Source organism: Gobio gobio (assembly GCF_949357685.1).
Source record: "Gobio gobio genome assembly, chromosome: 8".
Taxonomy (NCBI): domain Eukaryota; kingdom Metazoa; phylum Chordata; class Actinopteri; order Cypriniformes; family Gobionidae; genus Gobio; species Gobio gobio.
Genome location: NC_137114.1, coordinates 47,424,317 through 47,445,144, shown reverse-complemented (window position 1 = coordinate 47,445,144; position 20,828 = coordinate 47,424,317). Strand labels below are relative to the sequence as shown.

General features: G+C 40.3%; 1 long non-coding RNA gene across 1 annotated transcript; it reads right to left on the bottom strand.

Moving 5' to 3' along the window:
- Positions 1–930: 930 nt before the first annotated feature.
- Positions 931–17,115, bottom strand: LOC307130853. The gene is made up of 3 exons (XR_013817097.1): positions 16,984–17,115; positions 16,295–16,517; positions 931–3,641 (listed from the first exon to the last, which is right to left on the bottom strand). It is a non-coding gene; the product is annotated as an uncharacterized lncRNA (long non-coding RNA).
- Between the last annotated feature and the right edge of the window lie 3,713 nt (positions 17,116–20,828).

The window sequence follows — 20,828 nt, the reverse complement described above, 5'->3', positions numbered from 1 at the left end:
TGCATGGTAATATTTGTAAAATTGTACATCGCCTTTCAACTGTATGAAAAAAATATTTTGCAGCATTTTACTGTTATTTGTAAGTGTAATTCATGTATTGTGAAACTGCAGCTTAAAAGGTAGGGTAGGTAAGAATTGGTTAAAAAACTTTTTTTCCAAATTTGTTTAAACTTTCTTTATATATCAATCAGTGATGCGCGTGGGTTGATCCAAAATGAGCGGGTACCTGCGGTCACCCGCGGTTACGAGTCATCCAAAAATATTTTTAATGATATTCGGGTCGCGGTCAGTCGGGTCGTCAATAAATCCTTATTTACCTTTTGAATGTTGAGCGTTATTAACTGTTGAATAAATGCTGACGCGGGACAAAATGCCCGATTTCCCATCACGTTGAACTGAGCAATGCCATTGCCATTGTACCATTTTAATAGGCTAGCCTAATTTTAAACGCATATAGCTCAGTAAAGTCAGTTTTATGTATTTTCTGGGAGAGGGCGGGATTTTTGTTGGTAAAGTCGGGGGAGAGACGCACACTTCGATTAGACTGGATAAACACATGCATGCAGCATCTTAATTGTTAAGAAAATGAAACAAAATAAATGAATAAATCAAGCCTGTATTACATAACACCAGGCTAGCCTATATCATACAGCATTCAGAAAAAGAACAGTTTGCCTTCCCTCAGTTGACCTGCTGATGAATTCTTCAAGCAGGGTCGAAACATAAACATCGCGTTCATCAATAATATGCATCTAAGCTGAAATGGAAAATGATGGGCCGCCTCAAGAACTGCCTGCTCTCGCTGCTGCAGTCTGACCACGTCAGGGCCTGAAACATTTTCTCAATGGCCCAATGACACTACGATGAGCATTACTATTAAAAAATGCGGTCAGGAAGCGGGTCGGGTACAATATTTTCTTCTTTTTTTTTGCGGTCCGAGTTGCGGGCGGGTTGATTGAAAACGTCGGTCGGGTGCGGGTTGTTTATACATTGACCCGCGCATCACTGATATCAATACATAATTAAAATGTAAGTACTCTGAAAAAGAAAGTATAAAAATTTAGCATCTGTAGACCTCTCACGACTGTTTTAAAGACAGCTCATTATTTCCATTCACTTCACCTTCTCCCTTCTGGGCTCTTTCACGCCCCTAAAACACATGAACGCGCTACGCCGACCGCGATCAGCTCAGCTGGAAGACGCATTATTTACCTGAGACGAGCGGAGAAGAAGTACATGTAGTGACATCATGTCAGAATCACATGTAATAAAAATTTGAACTTTATCATTATGAATATAAACAAATAAGATGTCTTTTAGTTCTCACTATCAAGCTAGAATACCGATACTGGTAAAGTTTAAAATACACACACAACACAGTGTCTACGACACACAGATACAAGATAAAAACATCAGTAAACATAGGTAGAGAATATAAAAACACACCAAAGGCTGAAATAAACATGCAGGTAAAGTTCCCGGTGAACATGGTAAAATAGTTTAGACAGAGGGTAGTAGCTAAAGCTAACCTAGTTCTAAAAACAGTTCCTGGATGCGGTGTACTAGCTTTTACACATGCATTTTGTTATCTAAAGTTACATTTTGCGAAATTCAACACGACAGCGATCAACTTGAGCTAAGCATATTGAGTATTTATCATCTCTACTAATGGCTCGCTAAGTGTATAACATTGTAACTTTATGCTAAGTAAATGTTATGTTAGCTATATTAGGCAGCTACGTGTGCTAGTGATACGTGCTTCATGAAAACATTAAAAAAAAAAATTATAATCAAAATGAAAGATTACCTGTCCAGCAGAAATACAGCCTAGAGAACTCCTCAAATCAAACGGGTGTGCGCCTGCACGCATGTGGGCAGATCCTGTAGCAAAAGGGGTGGTAGCCATGGTAGCGAGAGAGAGTGACAGTCGCCCAAGCCAATCACTTGTTTCGTCCCAGACGAAAATAATGAGCGGTGTTTATTGCAGATTAAAAAGTCTAGAGTCACTCGATTTTTATACTCTCTTTTTCAGAGTACTTACATTTTAATTATGTATTGACATATAAAGAAAGTTTAAACAAATTTGGACAAAAGTGTTTTAGATCATTCTTACCTACCCTACCTTTGATGCAAAACAAATTTTCTTTTGACTCCCATTTTTCCACACTTACACTTTTGACAAGTTTTTTTCAAGCCAAAATACAGCCAGAAGTATTGCAAGACTGAACATCGATTTGCAAATGAAAACAACAGAGTCAGGAACTGCAAAACAAATTGCCTGCGTAAAACCAGCCTTTGTGTAAAAATAATAATAATTGCAAATGTCTAAATTACTTTTTCAGTTAGTATTATGAAAATGACATGAATACATCCAAGTCTAAGTCACACAATCAAGTGACAAGAAAACAAAAACACGACTTTATTTACATTGTAATAGTTGTTGACTGTTGAGTGGAAAACCTCCTCAGAGTATTTACTATTTGACATAATAAAACAAAAGAAGTTGCTCACTTGTGACATATTTCATTATGAATTTGAAGGGATATTTTTTTCAGAGTGAATGAACAGATGATTTTTTAAACCGGTTGCATCTCTGAAACTCTTCTCACACTGAGTGCAGTGGTACGGCTTCTCTCCAGTATGAACTCGCTCATGTACTTTCAGGTTTCCAGACCGATTGAAACTCTTGTTACAATATGAGCACTTGAAAGGTTTTTCTCCAGTGTGAATTCTTTTGTGCAGTTTCAGATGACTAGATGTAGTAAAGCTCTTCCCACAGTCAGAACACACATGATCTCTCACTTCATCATGTGTTTTCTGGTGCTGTTTAAAACTCTTCAGCCATAAAAAACGCTTTCCACAGAGAGAACACACATGAGGTCTCTCTTCTGAATGAACTTTCAAGTGTTTTTTTAGATTTGATGATGAAATAAAATCTTTACCACACTGAACACATTTAAATGGCTTTTCTCCAGAGTGATGGAGCAGATGATTTTTTAAACCTGATGCTTCTCTGAAACTCTTCCGACACAGAGTACAGTGGTACGGCTTCTCTCCAGTATGAAGTCGCTCATGTAATTTCAGGTGTCCAGACCGATTGAATCTCTTTTCACAATATGAGCACTTGTGAGGTCTTTCTCCAGTATGAATTCTTTTGTGCAGTTTCAGATGACTAGATGTAGTAAAGCTCTTCCCACAGTCACAACACAAATGATCTCTCACTCCATCATGTGATTTCTGGTGCTGTTGAAAACTGTTCAGCCATGAAAAACTCTTTCCACAGAGAGAACACAAATAAGGTTTCTCACCTGAATGAAGTTTCAGGTGTTGTTTTAGATTTGATGACGAATTAAAATCTTTACCACACTGATCACAGTTAAATGGCTTTTCTCCAGAGTGAATGCGCAGATGATTCCAGAGACCTGATGCTTGAGAAAAACTCTTTCCACATTGAGTGCATGTATACGGTTTCTCTCCAGTGTGAATTTTCATGTGTGTGTTAAGGTTTCCTTTTTTTGTGAAACTCTTTCCACACTGAGAGCAGGTGTGCAGCTTTTTGGCTTTAGTTTCTTGAATTTTGAAGTCACAGAGTTTCTTGACGTCATTTTGTTTGTTTAGCTGCTCCGTCACTTCCATCTGGTCTAAAATAAACATATAAAGTAGTTAGAATTAGTTCAATGAGGTTAAATGTGAAAACTAAAAACACTTAGCAAAAAAAGACATTTGGGCCCATATTTATCAAGCTTCTCAAAGTGCCATTTTAGTCTTAAGTGCGGAGAATTTGTGAAATTCACTCCTACTTCCAAATTTCTTAATGCTAAGAATCACTCTTACTCTCCCAGTTATTTAAGACAGCTCGAGAGGTCTCAAGTGGTTAGGAGTTGCCAGTAGGGGCTTGTGATGGCACTGAGGAGATAGAGACGTGCGCAAATCTTTCAGGAGAAGAAAGTTTTTGAAATGTTTGACGATGAGAAGTTACATCAAACTATCGTTTGGACAGAGCAGGCATCATCTTTGTCAGTGCTTCTTCCTCCTGCCAGTTTGGTTTTCTTTTGGAATCCATGGTGGCAGATTATAATCATAAAATCTAGGCTATATAGGCAGGTCAGTTAACAGCACACCAGTTTAAAATTTGTAATTAGACATGGTGAAAAACGTGTTTATCTCACTGATTCATAACGCTTCGAAGCTTCATGATGCCGTGTTTTGAAATCGTCATCACTATATAAGTCGTTATTTAGGGTTTTTTGCGCACAAAAACTATTCTCGTCACTCCATAAAGTTATTGTAGAACCACTGTAGTGAGATGGACTTTGTAACGACGTCTTTAGTACCTTTTAAGGGTCTTGAGAGTGTACCGTGCATTGTGCCAATATAGGCCTTTCAGAGCCATCAGATTTCAACTAAAATATCTTCATTTGTGTTCTGAAGATGAACGGAGGTCTTATGGGTGTCGAACGACATGAGGGTGAGTAATTAATGACAGAATTTTCATGTTTGGGTGAACTAACCCTTTAAGTGTTAAAAAATTCTTGGTAAAAAGTAGGACTTGTCTAAGAGTAGGATACTTTTATAAAAAAGCTAAAAGCAACTTTCAGCAAAGTCTAAGACTGATTCTTAAATGCTGACTAAAGTGGCACTTAAGTGTTGCAAACTAAGGACAACAATGATGTCAACCCAAAATGTCCGCTCTTAACCACTGAATCAGCAAGGGTGAAGTCAGAGCGTGGTGGTCCCTCGGCTTTGCGACCAGTCATCTCTTTCGGCGCACCTGCCAATGATCAGATGTCGATAGTGGCATCTGAGGGTGAGCTGTCATTGGGAGATGACGACTCGGCTGCGTTGCCTCCTTCTGGGAGAGTATCATTGCCTAAGCCAGATCTCGAATTGGAAGCTATGCTTTCCGCCGAGTGGCCGGGCTCGAATGGAACCCTCCAACGTGTCCAGAGCCCTCTCGGTTGGACGATTGGTTTATAGGGGCAGCCTGCACTTACCCGGAAGTGCATGACGAGGTAACCCGGTTCCTCCTCCGCCTTCACATCCCTGGATGGCGGGGAGGCCAAGGGGTACACGGGTATCTCACCGGTTGAGTGCGCCGTCGCGATGCAGCGGTGTCCGTCGACCGCCAATTGGAGGGGTAATCCGCGTAACCCATCAAAGGCCTGTAAGTTCTCGTTCAACTTAACTGATAAGGCTTACATAGCCTGTGGACAGGCCGCTTTCCCACTCCATGCCATGCCGTTGCTGCAGGTCTACCAGGCCAAGGCACTCATGGACATGGCCCAGGGTGGTCCTGATCTGCCGCTCATGGACGTGCTGCACACTGCCACTGACCTCGCCCACCAGCCGACTAAGGTGACGGCACGCTCGGTTGGTCAGGCGATGGCCACTGTAGTAAAGTTTGTTTGTGTGGGAAGAAGGAGGCGGGAACCAGCGAACGTTTAACAACTTTAATCCAAAATAAACACAAAATGAAAAAGTATAAAAAAGCAGCTCCCAAATTAGTAAAAGCAGCAGCCACTCTCGGACTACTGCCGCGCACATATATAAACAAACATAAACAAAACACAACTTAAAGTACAGGCCTGGTCCTCTCTTGTCTTGCACTGTCGTCGCTCCTCCTTTTATGCTCCCGTCACTCCACCATGAGACGAGATCGGTGTGGCACGCAGCTGGCGCTCATTATCACTCGCCACCGGCCCGTTTTAACGGTCCCTCGCCTCGCTGCTTGCCACAGCCACGCTTGTGGTCCAGGAGCACCACCTATGGCTCAACCTGGCCAACCTGTATTGGTTCCTGGACTTCCCCGTGTCGCAGGTGGGCCTATTCAGCGACGCAGTTGAGAACTTCACCCAACAATTCTCGGCAGCACAAAAGCAGACGGAGGTGATCCGGCACATCCTGCCCAAGTGGTCTGCTGCTGCCTCCACCCAGCCACCGGTCGCAGATCCTCTGCCTGCTCGTCGCCCGCCCACCTCGTCCTCCACCCCTGCCAAGTCTGCAAAGCAGCAGCCTCCACCCAGCAGACAACAGGGAGCCAGGTGTGGTGCTCAGCCCACTCAGGCCGCAGCCAAGCCAGGTGGCAATGGTGGATGACCCGGAGGATCAGGAGATTGCTCTTCATCCATCTCCAAGATTGGTTTGCAGTGATCGACCTGAAGGATGCATACTTTTATGTCTCAATCCTCTGTCGAAACAGACCTTTTCTTCGGTTTGCGTTCGAGAGGCGGCCATATCAGTACAAGGTCCTACCCTTCCGGCTGGCGACATTGCCCGCGTCTTAACGAAAGTTGCGGAGGTGGCCATTGCTCCCATGAGAGTGTGGTGTTCGCATTCTCAATTATCTCAATGACTGGCTCATCCTTGCTCAGTCGAGGGAGCAGTTGTGCGAACACAGGTACATGGTGCTCAGTCACCTCAGCCGGTTGGGTCTTTGAGTCAACTTGGACAAGGGCAAACTCGCCCCTGTGCAGAGGATCTATTATCTCTGTATGCAGTTGGACTCGGTCAACCGGATAGCGTGCCTCACGGAGGAATGCGTCCAGTCGGTGTTGAACTGCCTGAGTACGCTCAGCAGCAGGACAGCGGCCCCACTGAAGATCCCGGAACTGATGACAGCCCCTCCTTGGCCCATACCTCTGAGGAAGGCCAGAGACGGGGCACCCTCTGGCACCTGTGTACAGACCTCTGGAAACTCCATGTCTGGTCCCTGGACAGGACGCGGAGGTTCTAGATGACCTACCACAGGACGTGGTAGACACCATCCCTTCCGCGAGAGCTCTACAAGGCACCACTATGCGTTGAAGTGGAACCTATTCGTTGAATGGTGTTCTTCTCAACAAGAGAACCCCCCAAACTTGCTCGGTTAGATCGGTGCTTTCCTTCCTGCAAGAAGGGTTGGAGCGAAGGCTGTCTCCCTCCACCCTTAAAGTGTATGTTGCAGCTATTGCCTCACATCACGATGCAGTTAATGGTAAGTCCTTGGGTTTCCTGAGGTGTGCGAGGAGACTAAATCCACCTCGTCCTCTCTATACCCTCTTGGGATTTGCCTCTGGTGCTTACTGCACCACAGAGACCACAATTGAGCCCTTGCAATCAGCTGACATAAAAACTCTGTCTATGAAAACAGTTCTCCTGGTTGCATTGGCTTCCATTAAGAGGGTAGGAGACCTGCACACATTTTCGGTCGACGAAGCGTGCCTGGAATTCGGGCCGGCTGACTCTAGCATCATCCTGAGATCACGTCACCCGGATAAGTGCCCAAGGTTCCCATCACTCCCTACCGGGACCAGGTGGTGAACTTGCAAGCGCTGCCCTTGGAGGAGGCAGACCCAGCCCTAGCTTTGCTTTGTCCCGTCCGCGCTCTGCGGGTATACGTGGACAGAACACAAAGCTTCAGGACCTCAGATCTGCTCTTCATCTGTTACGGAGGCCAGCAGAAGGGAAAGGCGGTCTCCAAGCAGAGGATGGCCCACTGGATAGTGGATGCCACTGCCATGGCGTACCAAACCCAAGGCGTGCCTTGCCCGCTAAGGTTGACGGCTCACTCCACAAGAGTAGCAGCTTCTTCCTGGGCGCTGACACATGGCGCCCCGCTGGCAGATATATGTAGAACTGCGAGATGGGCAACACCGAACATGTTCGCTAGATTTTATAGCCTCCGTGTAGAAATGGTTGCTTCCCACGTGCTCGCCCCCAGGGACCATTAACGCCTGGAGCCCCGTTTCTTGTGTCAGCTTTCTGCGCCATTCCCCACTGTTGAACACTGTTAAGCTACTCTGCCACCCCTTGCGGCTTCAGACATTGCGGAGTGTCCGTCGCTAGGCCAGCACTGAATACTGCTGTGTTGGCTGGGTGCCATATGTTGCGGCCCCTTATGTATATTCTGCCATGGCAAGGCTCCCTTCGCCGAGCCCGTGTCTTTCCCTGGACAGAGTCCGCCCTTTCGTCCCTGCCAGATGTCGTCTCCCTCCCATTTTGCCACAAATACCTCCCTACAGGCAGGATGTGGTCTCTTACTGTATGGTTCATGCGGAACAGCAGTAGACTCTCTTGGCATAAGTCCAAGCCTATCTATTCTATCTAGAAAGTGCGAAGGATGTGAGGCTTGATCCTCAACCTGCCTTTGAGTTTACTTGACATTAAACATCATTAAGAACTTTATTAATCTGTCTTTGTCAGTGTGCCTGCAAGCACCATGTGACAACTATCTAACGTTTGGGAGCAATTTAGCGAGAACATACACTGCATACCTTTTGTAATAATAGTGTACCAATATATAAAAGCTTTTCATAGCAAAAGTCCACTAAGTTTATTAGAGGAAAGTAAAACTAAAACTATTGCAACTTTTTTTTTTAATACTGGGGAAATATACTCGTTACATGTAGTTACAGAGTGTGACATCTGCTGTAATTTAAAATGCTGTTTGTTACCCTATTGTTTCATGTAGATACAGAGTAAGTACAATAAACTAGGGACACTTTTAGCCTTGAGAAGTTCAATACATTTTTTTTTTCAAAAGTCACGTAACAGTCATTTTAATGTGTGATGAGAACTTTTTAATATATTTTGTAAAAATGTGTGCGGTGATGGCAATGACAAGGTGTTGTGGAAATGACAATGAATTACCGTGAATGTAGAGAAACAGTAGAGATATTTATTAGAAAAATTCTTAAACTCACACTCATTTCACAAAGTCATAAAACACAACCACACCTGTTTTTAGTTTAGTGCTGAGTTTGATGTATAAACCTGATTTTTCTCACAGATGAACGGTTAACGTGCATACTGTAAATAACTGACACAACTGGCAAAAATAAAAGCAATAAATGAGCGCGCACACAACGTAATAAAGCCGCTCTGACATACAAGTGCAAAAATTAGCTCCTTTTTCCAGCTTATTAATGGTCAAATACACAAATACAAAAAATATTCAATGCCCATCTTGGTAGTATTGGTGTATTACTTGGAGTATTAATGTAAACACAGTCGTAACCAGTTCAGGAAGAATGTGTAATTTTAATAGATTAATCTGATTAATCTAAATTAAATTTTTTACAATGAGGATTATCCAATGTTATTTTAAATTTGATTACTTTGTTTTTAATTCAGTTTCTTACCTGTACTGTTAGACCTACCTGAAAAAATAAAGCAGTCCATTTAATTTGTATCTTTATTATATTGTATTTATTTGTGCTATTGTTTGTAATTTGTTTATTTGTTCTTATTGTATTACTATTCATTTTAAATTCAATTTGAAATCAAGCTTCATTGTGCTGTATGTAAGCTATTGCAACACAATTAGGAAAATGTTGTGAGATCATTGTAATGGTAATTGATCAATGTTTGTATATGAAAAAAAAAACGTAAAAGCTTTATCATATAAAGCAGTGGTTCTCAAAGTGTGGTACGAGTACCACTAGTGGCACTCAGGCTGCCTCTAGTGGTACGCAGAGGAATTACTAAATAAAGTAATGTTAAAAAACCTACAGTCTATGGTTAAAACACAATATATATATATATTTCTACATTTAAGTAAGGTACAGTTTTAATTTAATAATTATTTCATTTACCTGTATGTAAGCAAAGTGCATTGTTACTATACAAACTGTGTATTTACAATTTTAAAGTGGTTGACAACAATAAATATTCTTATTAGAAATAAACTGCCTCGTTTTTGAACTGTGCAAAGATGTAGCTGAATAGTTAGGCCTACCACGCTACTGTATTTTAATGTTGGTCTTTATGGTGGTACTTGGAGAGCAAAATATTTTCTGAGGTGGTACTTGTTATAAAAAGTTTGAGAACCACTGATATAAAGTAATCTTTTCAGAAGAAATGTTTAATTGCCTAGACTTTCAATGGACGGACAAAAAAAGAAATAATATTAAAAATATCTATTGGACAGTATGTGAAGTGTATCAATACTTTTTTAGGTATCGTATCGAAAATACTTTTTTAGGTATCGTATCGAAGTTAGAAATTCCAGTTTTGTGACAACACTAATTTCCACCACATGCTGTCATTTCCACCACTGAGGGCAGTGTGGTTAGTTCATGCGTTCATGACCTCAAGGCTAGATTATTGTAATGCTCTACTCAGTGGTTGCCCTGTACGCTTAATAAACAAACTCCAGCTGGTCCAAAACGCAGCAGCTCGAGTTCTTACTAGAACCAGGGAGTATGACCATATTAGCCTGGTTCTGTCAACACTGCACTAGCTCCCTATTAAACATCGCATCAATTTAAAAATATTGCTAATTATTTACAAAGCACTAAATGTTTTAGCTCAGTAGTACTTGAACAGGCTCTTAATGCATTATAGTCCTTTACGTTTATTGCGATCTTAAAACTCTGGCCAGTTGATAATATCAAAATCAACTGCAGGCGGTCAATCCTTTTCCTATTTAATACCTAAACTCTGGAACAGTCTTCCTAGAATTGTTCGGGAAGCAGACAGACTCTGTCAGTTTGAATCTAGACTAAAAACATATATCTTTACTGTGGCATACACATAGAACATCATCCATTTATATTACTCAAATCAGTTAAATGATTGTTAGGCTGCATTAACTAGGTCAGCCTGAACCGGCAACACTTCCCATAAAACCTGATGTACTCAATATATCATAAAAAGAATGGCGCTAATGTTAGTCTCTCTGTTTATCTCGAGGTTTACATTAGTCTTCCGGATCCAGGCCGTATCTAGATCAGATGGTGGACCTGCATTTAGACACGATCACAACGCTTCCCTGAAGTGTCAGTAGAGATCCTGTCAACTAGACTCTCCCCTGTGAAGGCCTCCTTCACTTCACTTTCACTAAAAACACTGTATTATGCAATGCAGACAAGTAATTTTGTAAAGAAAACTATGCCCCTGCACACATACGTACTCAAAAACAAAGATTATAATGGTATTGTTTCAAAACTATTTCAAAACCTGTTTCAAGGTTTGCTTTCTTTAGCTGCCGGGCACTGCTGCCGTGCGGATGAGCGGCCAGAACGCACTGAGAGTTTTCGGTTTTGGTTAAAATGGTGTTGTCTAAGTGGCCCTAGGTGTATATGTGTATATGATCCTAGGTGCATAGGACATTCTTCTTTCAGAAAAATAAAATCAAAGTTATATGAAAAAAAAATGCCCTGGCTCTTCCAAGCTTAAAGGGTTAGTTGACCCAAAAATGAAAATTCTGTCAGTAATTACTCACCCTCATGTTGTTCCAACCATGTAAGACCTTCGTTCATCTTCGGAACATAATTTAGTATATTTTTGATGAAATCTGAGAGCTGTGTAAGAGTCGGTTTTGGTGCTAAGACAAAAGCTGAGATACATACCTCAGCAATTGAACAATAAAAGTCACTAATCTTGAGGAAAAGATCTCACAGAAACTGTGACAACACCCTGACAAACATTCCTCCCCCCTCCCCATTTTGCCCTCTCCTTGTCCTGGTTTCAAGTCACCAAATGCAGATATATCAGTGATGATGTTATTTGTAAATTTATTGTTTTATCCTTTTCATGTTTGATGTCTTTTTAAAGGTCTCAGTGCGAATGGTAAAATGGTCTCAGTTTCACTGCAGTCACTGGTAGTATTAGAAAGATTGGAAAACTAATGAGAATTCAGTTCTCCTTTGAGTAGTCTCTTCAAAGATATCTGATCCACTCCCCCAAAACCAGGTGGGGGTGTTGCAAATATTTACAGCCCTTTTGTTCTAGTTGGAGTATTTAAGGCTGGATGTTCTAACTCTCTGGGGGAATATTCTGCAATCAGACCCCCCGTGCAAACTGCATGTAGATGTGCCAGACATGATGACTCTTTTAAATTATTTTCATATTGCTTTGCAATTGTGTTTTATGTTTTTACGCTGATCAGTTGTGTACCATGGATTCTTGCTTACGTATTTACTTTTCCTGTCTGGCCAAAATAAATGTTAACCTTGATTTCTCTTGTATGGTTCCGAAATCGTTATTCTAGTATGGATCGATGTAGAGTCCTTTATTACCGCAAAATCTAGGGTTATGATAGATCACACCGATGACGCCACGACTGAAGCATGGAGCGCAGCGTGCGCGATATTCCGATTTCTGACTATCGCTGGGTTAGCAAGTTGTAGTCCGTAGATATTACTAAAATTACACTTTTTGTTGAGTGAGCATGTGCAACCACTTAAAGGTAAAATATTCACCCTACATCCTCTGACTAATCACAGAAGTAACCGTTTTGTGTCCGTGAGCGCGCGAACCGGACGCGTCATGTCTCTGTGCGATTTAGGGTCTCTCGATGAACGAATATAAAAACTAGGAAGATATAAAGAAAATCAACGATCTAAATTAAATCGCAACTAATATTAAAATCAGCTGATAAACTCTAAATGTAGCACACTTTATGGAGTCACTTAGAATTGGAGTCAGATAAAATTATTAATGGAGTCAGATTTAAAATGAGATATCAATAAATTAAAAGAACTTCACCGAAAGGCTGAAAAGGCTTACACGCAGAATTCCTTTTGACCACGTCATTAGTTTTCGGTTTTTGGGCTAATGGATGGAGATTTACAGCTGTCTCACTCCTCCATAGGCTTTCAGAGGGACTGAAACTTGATGGCCCAGAATAGTAAGTAAAAACGTCATTTAAGGAGTCCAAATGACTACAGTGGCTTTGTATTAAGTCTATCATGCGACAAAAATACTTTTAGAGCGGAAAAACAACAAAAATAACGACTTTATCACTATTATTGTTGTTCAATTTGAGCCTCTGACGAGAGTTCGCGGGAGTGCCACGACGCATGCGCGAGAACTGAGATTACGCCGTTCTTCTTCTACTACTACTACTTGGGTGCATTCCATTCGACAGGGTCCCTACGCACTGTTCACTGCTCCCTACTCCCTGAGCACGGTATATCAGCTGAAGTGGACTTCGCTGACAATAATCGCTCATTTGGAACGCCCTGCAACGTCATCAAAGAAAGGCAACGATGGGTGCAGATTATGATATAGCCTAACATAAATTAATAGTGTAATTTACTTTACTTTCAAATTGAAAACCATATAATAAGCATATACATTTACAAAAACACACAGTATAGGCTATCTAAAACATATAATCAAAACATTGTCCATTAGTTTTATTAGTTTACTTATAACCTGCATTGAACAGATTTGAAGCTGCACCTGTCATTCAATATGAAAATACTTTGATTTGGTTAACTATGTATGTAGGCTATTCTTAATGGTCTTTGTAGCGTCTCATCCATAGACCGTAAAAAAATATGGACGACGCGACTTCGTTGACTTCCGCTGACCAAAGTTGAAGCTTTCATAGGCCCGCTCACGGCGCTGACATCTTGGGACCGAGACTGCGCAGTAGCGATCTCGGGACCGGAGTTGCGCAGTAGAGAACAGGAAGTAGAGGCGCGATTATCAAAAGCCCGCCCACACTCTCGCAGATGCAGAACAATTAATTATGTTGGTGTGAAATAAACAGTTATGGAAGAGTAGAAATTAAAGCTAAAGCTCCAATCTCCTCCCAAAAATCCAGAAAAAAGTCTGTTAGTGCCTCAGTGACAAGTTCACTCAGAGAAGCCGTCAATCTCAGCTGTCAATCATGACGTCACACCCCCCGTTTTTATAGCATCAAATAACTCACTAAAACTAAACGTATTTAAAAAACGAACACTTGAAATTAAATTATTGTAATAAAAACTGCCTAAAATGACAGAAACCATCTTTAGGAAACAATTATTTTAAGTGTAATTAAATTGTTTAGTGTGTCTCGCGCCCATTCAAATACATGGAGAGGTGGGGTTTAGGAGCGATACTGGGACCGGCCACCGGGGGGCGATCGAGGCGCGAAAGCTTCAATTTCTGACTGGAGCACTACAGGCTTGGTCTCATCTCGTGCGCTTTCTTTCCCAAGTGCAGCTGCACAGTAAACATTCCTGAGGTAAATAAAGTAAAATATAAAACATGACAGCCCTCAGGTGCTTCTCAACACTTTTAATTTGTTTACATTTTCATAAAATATAATATACAAAAGTAACAGTTATTGCCATAACCATTCAAAAATATACTAGTTTTTATAATAACTATGAATATGCAAATGCATATGTAAACTCCTTAATCGCAGAGCTGTTTAAAAACAACCAACGGCTCTGCACCATCATTAGTTCAGACAGGTGATGCACGCGACGTGCAAAGACATTTGGGTGATTTTCACTCTCTACTTCCTGTGAAGTGATGTATCGATGTTCCCTTCTTCCCTGCGCCGTTCGCAGTGCCCTTCGGACTGAACATGTTCGCTCCCTTTGGATTGGAATCTCACTTAAGATGGCGGAATACCCTCTGAAGTCCACTTCGCAGTCCACTTACGGTCGAATGGAACGCACCCCTTGACTGGCTGCTCACTCTTTCGGAGTAGGGTTAATCTCAGTTCTCGCGCATGCGTCGTGGCACTCCCGCAAACTCTCGTCAGAGGCTCAAATTGAACAACAATAATAGTGTGATAAAGTCGTTATTTTTGTTGTTTTTCCGCTCAAAAAGTATTTTCGTCGCATGATAGACTTAATACAGAGCCACTGTAGTCATTTGGACTCCTTAAATGACGTTTTTACTTACTATTCTGGGCCATCAAGTTTCAGTCCCTCTGAAAGCCTATGGAGGAGTGAGACAGCTCTCAGATTTCATCAAAAATATACTAAATTATGTTCCGAAGATGAACGAAGGTCTTACATGGTTGGAACAACATGAGGGTGAGTAATTACTGACAGAATTTTCATTTTTGGGTGAACTAACCCTTTAATAATGGCAGTGACAGGTTCGTTTTTGAAGTCCATAAAAGTGCATCTATCCATCATAAAAGTTCCACCAGAAGTTAGTTATTTTAGTCTATAAAGTTTTAAATATGGATATTTTTCTATCACAAACGCCACACTTCGCTTCAGAAGGCCTTCATTAACCCCTCAGAGGAGTGTGGAGCAGTTATATGATGAATAGATGCACTTTTATGGACATCAAAATATTCAGTACGAATTAATTGAAGCAAAGCATTGTAATTGTACACACATATATATATATATATATTATATGTATACTTTCACACGTTATTTGCTTCTATTTACTTGATAATTTTTATCTAATCAAAATATGTTATAGTGCCGATAAAAAAATGAAATCGAATGCATTTCTGATGTTATGTTTCTGTAAGCTACATGAGGATACAGTTTAAATATGCAATTTCGCTGGATAACGAATACATAAAATCCAACAAATGGATAAAAATTCATGCAAAAAGATGGTAACAATCGTGACATTAAACAGTTGGGTCAGATTTGCATGTGTTTTTTTAGCCGCTTGAGGTACTACTAATATTCCTCTCAGCCTTGACGGCAAACACACTGCTGTTCTCCACTAATGCAGTATCTAGTCAACAAACTAATAACTTTATAGCAGTAAATAGTGATATATCGAGTTTGTACGATATATCAATATTTTTTTTTAGAAACGATAAGGAATGAGGCAATACCATTTATATATACCCAGTATTAAAAAAAAAACCATGAAAGCCCAAATTAAAAGATGCACTTTTGCTATCAAAACAAATTACTGTATAAATACACTGATATGTACCCCGTAATTTAAAAAAAAAACCTTTACACTATTACTACAAAAAGGTACAGTGCATGTTCGCACTAAATTGCTCCCAAACGTAAGATTTTTGCCTATCATGTTAGTAGAATAATTACCCCTAAATTAAAAAATACTAACAGTATAAATAATTTTTTTATTTTCCTGGTAGTTACCCCTTTAATCCCCAAACATTATGTATTGTTCTCTTATACCAACACGCAGGCACTGTACAGTTACACTATAATTACAGAAAGTTACACTATAAATCCGTTCTGTCACTCACTTGTTAATATAATTAAAAAACTGGGGGGTTTTATCATCCATATACTGATTATTATTTCACAGCTACTAAAGTAGAATTTTGAGGAAACAAATTAATTCAATCCTTTTTGGAATAAGGCTGTAACAACAAAATGTGGAAAATGTGAAGCACTGTAAATACTTTCCGAATGCACTTTATGATTATTTAGATGCATTTCTTTTTTTGAGACCTTATTGTAAAGTGTTAAAGTATCTTTAATGTGTAAAGGTCAGTTTTGTCATTCACTACAATTAAAACTGATTGAATATGATCATTTAGATGCATTTCTCTATCATTTATCATCCATATACTGATTATTATTTCACAGTTACTAAAGCAGTCAATAATGAAGAATCAAGAATGGACACCAACCTATTTGTTCCTCAGTATCTTCATGTTTTATTCTGGATGGTTCTGGATAACTCATGTCTTCAATCTCCTCTTTAATAAACTCCATCTTTAACAGTCACACAGATTTCAGCTGCTACACCTGGAGTTTGTCCTTCTCTTGTAGGATGCTGTGAATATTCCCAGTATTTATTGGTGAATTGTTGTGGAAGTTGTGGTCGTGGTACAGACAGCCAAAGGACCAGATCTGGAAAAATCAAATATAAGTTACTGAATTTAAACTGGATTACATTAATTTCATTTACACTTACACTTGTAAGTGAACACATGTTTTCTGTCAGGAATATGGAGTATTTTGATGCAATTTAGATATTAATTGCATTAAAACAAGATTTGTTCAACTCCTGTCCAAAGTCTGAGAGAAACAACAGGACCATCATGTTTAACTGAGCTGCTGAAAAGCCTCTTTGTCTCCAAAAGTTCCCTGTTTTCCCTTCATTCATTATGCTGATGTCTGAGATCTTCTGTAAAGTGGCACATTAAGCACATTTTACTGGTGTAATAGAGTCAGAGTCTGTGAAAAACTCTCTGCCAACATATTATTACACTCTAATAATAAACCAGGACAACGCATTTCATTACATTGGTCCTTAAACATGTAAACTCTGGAGCTGATTAATGTTAAACTCTGAAATCTGAGAAACATCTCTCACCTGCAGACTGGAAATATACGGTATTGGAATGAAATATTCCACTTTTGTCCTTCATTCACGATCCTTAACAGCTTCGCTTTCAGCTTCAACTGGAGTGTCTGCTCTCGTCTCGTCTCTCGCGCTTCTCTCTTCTGCGCATGCTCAGTGCGCGCGGTGTCATATTTCTTAAAGGGGCCGCATATTCTTAAAGGGTTAGTTCTAGGGCTGTGAATCTTTGGGTAGGAAGCGAATCGATTCTATTCACGATTTATAGTTTTTCGAATCGGTTCAATTCAAGAACGATTTTTTGACAATTCAGAACGATTCGATTCGAGCCGATTCACATTAAAATTCGATGCGATTCGATTTGATTATGCATTGTTTTATATGCATTCATAGGATTATTAAAATGCTTCCCCTAATGTGTCTTAGTCAGGGTGTGAATAACACAGCGGCCTTCAGAGGTCAGAGAGTGGGCAAAAAAAACAGTAACACTTTACAATAAGGTTCATTAGTTAACATTTGTTAATTACATTAGTTAAAATTAACTAATAATGAACTGCACTTATAAAGCATTTATTTTACCTTTGTTCATGTAAATTTCAACATTTACTGATGCATTGTTAAAATCTTGTTAACATTAGTTAATGCACTGTGAACTAACATGAACAAACCATGAACAGTTGGATTTTTTATTAACTAACATTAAAGTCCTCATGAAATCAAAATTGACATATTTACTTTGTTAGCACAAATTGCTAGTTTTGTGGTGAACAATCCATCCGTGCAAGTGAATCCCCATCAAAAAATTATTTGGCTTCGTAATCTTCAATCAAAATCTTAAAATGCTCCTCCCCTCTACATTGGTAGGCCTTTTTTGATGACATCTGTTTGACGGCTTGGGCTTCGACATGCCATCATTAAACACGCCCATCCAACTGACAGTCTGCTGCCCGCGAGCTAATAAACAGAGATGGCGAGGAGGTGCGTTTTAGGTTGTGGCTCTCCCGAAATGCTTTTTCCAATCCCGAAAAATCCCTGGCTCGATTTTTTGCATTTTGAGGAAGGAGGGAAATCAGATAGGTCGCAGTTGTGTTCTAAGCAGTTCACTCGAGAATCCTTCAGAAACTCAACACGAGATGGGATTTGTGCGATATCTGTCATTAACAGATACGGCTGTCCCGTCAATGTACACTGTTGGCACATACATATACGGTCTGATTCCCACAGAATGATCCACCGTGTACTCCTGTTCTTCCCCATCTTCCTGCTCCAAACTAATATCATGCGTAAACGACACAGCTGGCGGTGTATCAGGTGGAGAGTAATCCTCAACAACTGATTGCAAACTTGCGTTCAGATCTGTCTCCACTTCTGAATGAAACGCCTACGTTTCTATATCCAATCAGGTAATGGGGGGGGGGGGGGACCACGCCCTCTGTTCTGCTCATTTAGTATTCCGTTTCTCTCTGAAATACGTCAAATCACTGAAATAAAGTCGGTTGCAACTTCCGGTTCACTGGGACTTTAACAAATATTAACTAATGCTGAACAGAGGTGTTGTTCATGTTAACTAATGCTGAACAGAGGTGTTGCAAAATAAAACATAATACCAGGTTAGTTGGTTAGGTCAAGTTAACTAATGCATTAAGTAATGTTAACTAATACATCCTTATTGTAAAGTGCTACCAAAAAAAAAACTAAATAAAAACTTTAGTCCATTGTTCATGTTAGTTCATATTACTTTATTGTTTTATTATTATTACACACTATAATTCCTATATAAAATGGATTTATAGAAATTTACATAAGCCAGAATTTAAAAAGGCTTTAAAAGTATTGTTAGTTAATGCTAACTATTGCGTAGGATAATGTTAATGGCTACACAACCTATTAAAGTGTTCCTGGCATTAAACACACAATGCTGCATGGAGAGACTCTTATATCATGCACTTTTCCAACTAATCCTAAACTAACTTTTCTTCACAGAATAGAAAGAAAAACCCTCTTTGTTCTCTTTATACTGATCATTTTCCTTATGATGAATCTGAAAGAAAACGCACCGGTGTCTACTGCTGCTATAGTATAACGGATGAAACTTTAATGCGCATCTGATTGATATATAAACCGCACGCTCTTTATTTCAGAGTTGGTAATGTTGTAGTTACTTTAGCAGTTTCCTTCGTATATTCAGTTAAACGACATTAAGTAAAATGTAATGTATCATTCATCAGAACTGTGCGTATGCATTTTAGACACTTGCACAAATGTTAATGCTCCGTCCATGCAATAAATGTTCATCCTTGAATAAGCAGGGTTTTTTTTAGGCCTACTGTATTTCCGTAAAACTTAAATATTTTATTTTATATAAAATAACGGTGACGTTCCCACGCAATGAAAGCGTTTGACCTATTTCAACAGTAGTGACCGCGGTGACTTGGCAGTTGACAATGGCTCGCGGTTTGACTCGGGACTATTCCTGTCTCGATAGAGAACGGTCATCTGCTCATGTGGTCGCAGTGGCCATCCTGAGGAGAGCTCAAACATGTGTCAGTGAGCGACGGACGGAGCGCGAGAGCAATCCAGTGAATGCGGTAAAGCGCGTCTGTGAAGGCGAGCTGTGAGGGCGCGGATGACGCAGCAGCAGCACAGCGTCTCTATTAATTCACTCATTTAGTAGATATAATCTAATGTTAATTTTAAAGCACTGAAACTCTATTGAATCACGATTCATTCAATTCTTAGCATTTTAAAATCAATTATCGGCCGAAATAAACGATTCACGATTCAAAATGCACGTTTCAAGATCGATGCATATGCATCGTCAGGATTTGTAATCGATGCATCGAGAAAACGAGTGAATTGTTACACCCCTAGTTAGTTTACTTCAAAATGAAGACTTCCTGATATTTTACTCACCCTCATCTCCTCCAAGATGTTCATGTCTTTCGACAAGAAATTAAGTTTTTTGAAAAATACATTCCAGCATTTTTCTCCTATCATAGCTTTTCATAGCAACCAAAACGTTGAAGGTCCAAATCAATGGTTTCAAAGCTATACTTTTTAACCTAAATTGCTTAACCTTGCACTGCTCTGCGACGTGCCAAGGATTGCAAAATCACATTGTAAAGGTCACGCTAGGTGTAGGCAGACTTATGAAGAAGGTAAGAAGTAAGAAGGTGGCCTGGCCTGATGAATCACGTTTTCTTTTACATCATGTGGATGGCCGGGTGCGTTTGCGTCGCTTACTTGGGGACACATGGCACCAGGATGCACTATGGGAAGAAAGCAAACCGGCAGAGGCAGTGATACTTTGTGCAATGTTCTGCTGGGAAACCTTGGGTCCTGCCATCCATGTGGATGTTACTTTGACATGTACCGCCTACCTAAGCATTGTTGCAGACAATGTACACCCTTTCATGGAAACAGTATTCCCTGGTGGCTGTGGCTCTTTCCGCAGATAATGCGCCGCCACAAAGCAAAAATGGTTCAGGAATGGTTTGAGGAGCACGAGTTTGAGGTGTTGACTTGACCTCTAAATTCCCCAAATCTCAATCCAATCGAGCATCTGTGGGATGTGCCGAACAAACAAGTCTGATTCATGAAGGCCCCACCTCGCAACTTACAGGACTTAAAGGATCTGCTGCTAACATATTGGTGCCAGATACCACAGCACACCTTCAGGGGTCTAGTGGAGTCCATGCCTCGATGGGTCACGGCTGTTTTGGCAGCAAAAGGGGGAGCAACACAATAGTAGGTCATAATGTTATGCCTGATCAGTTTATAATAGCTTGATGATCAGTTACATGAGAGTAATCAGAATCAATATTAACAGTGAGACCAGGACGATATTTCAATATATATAA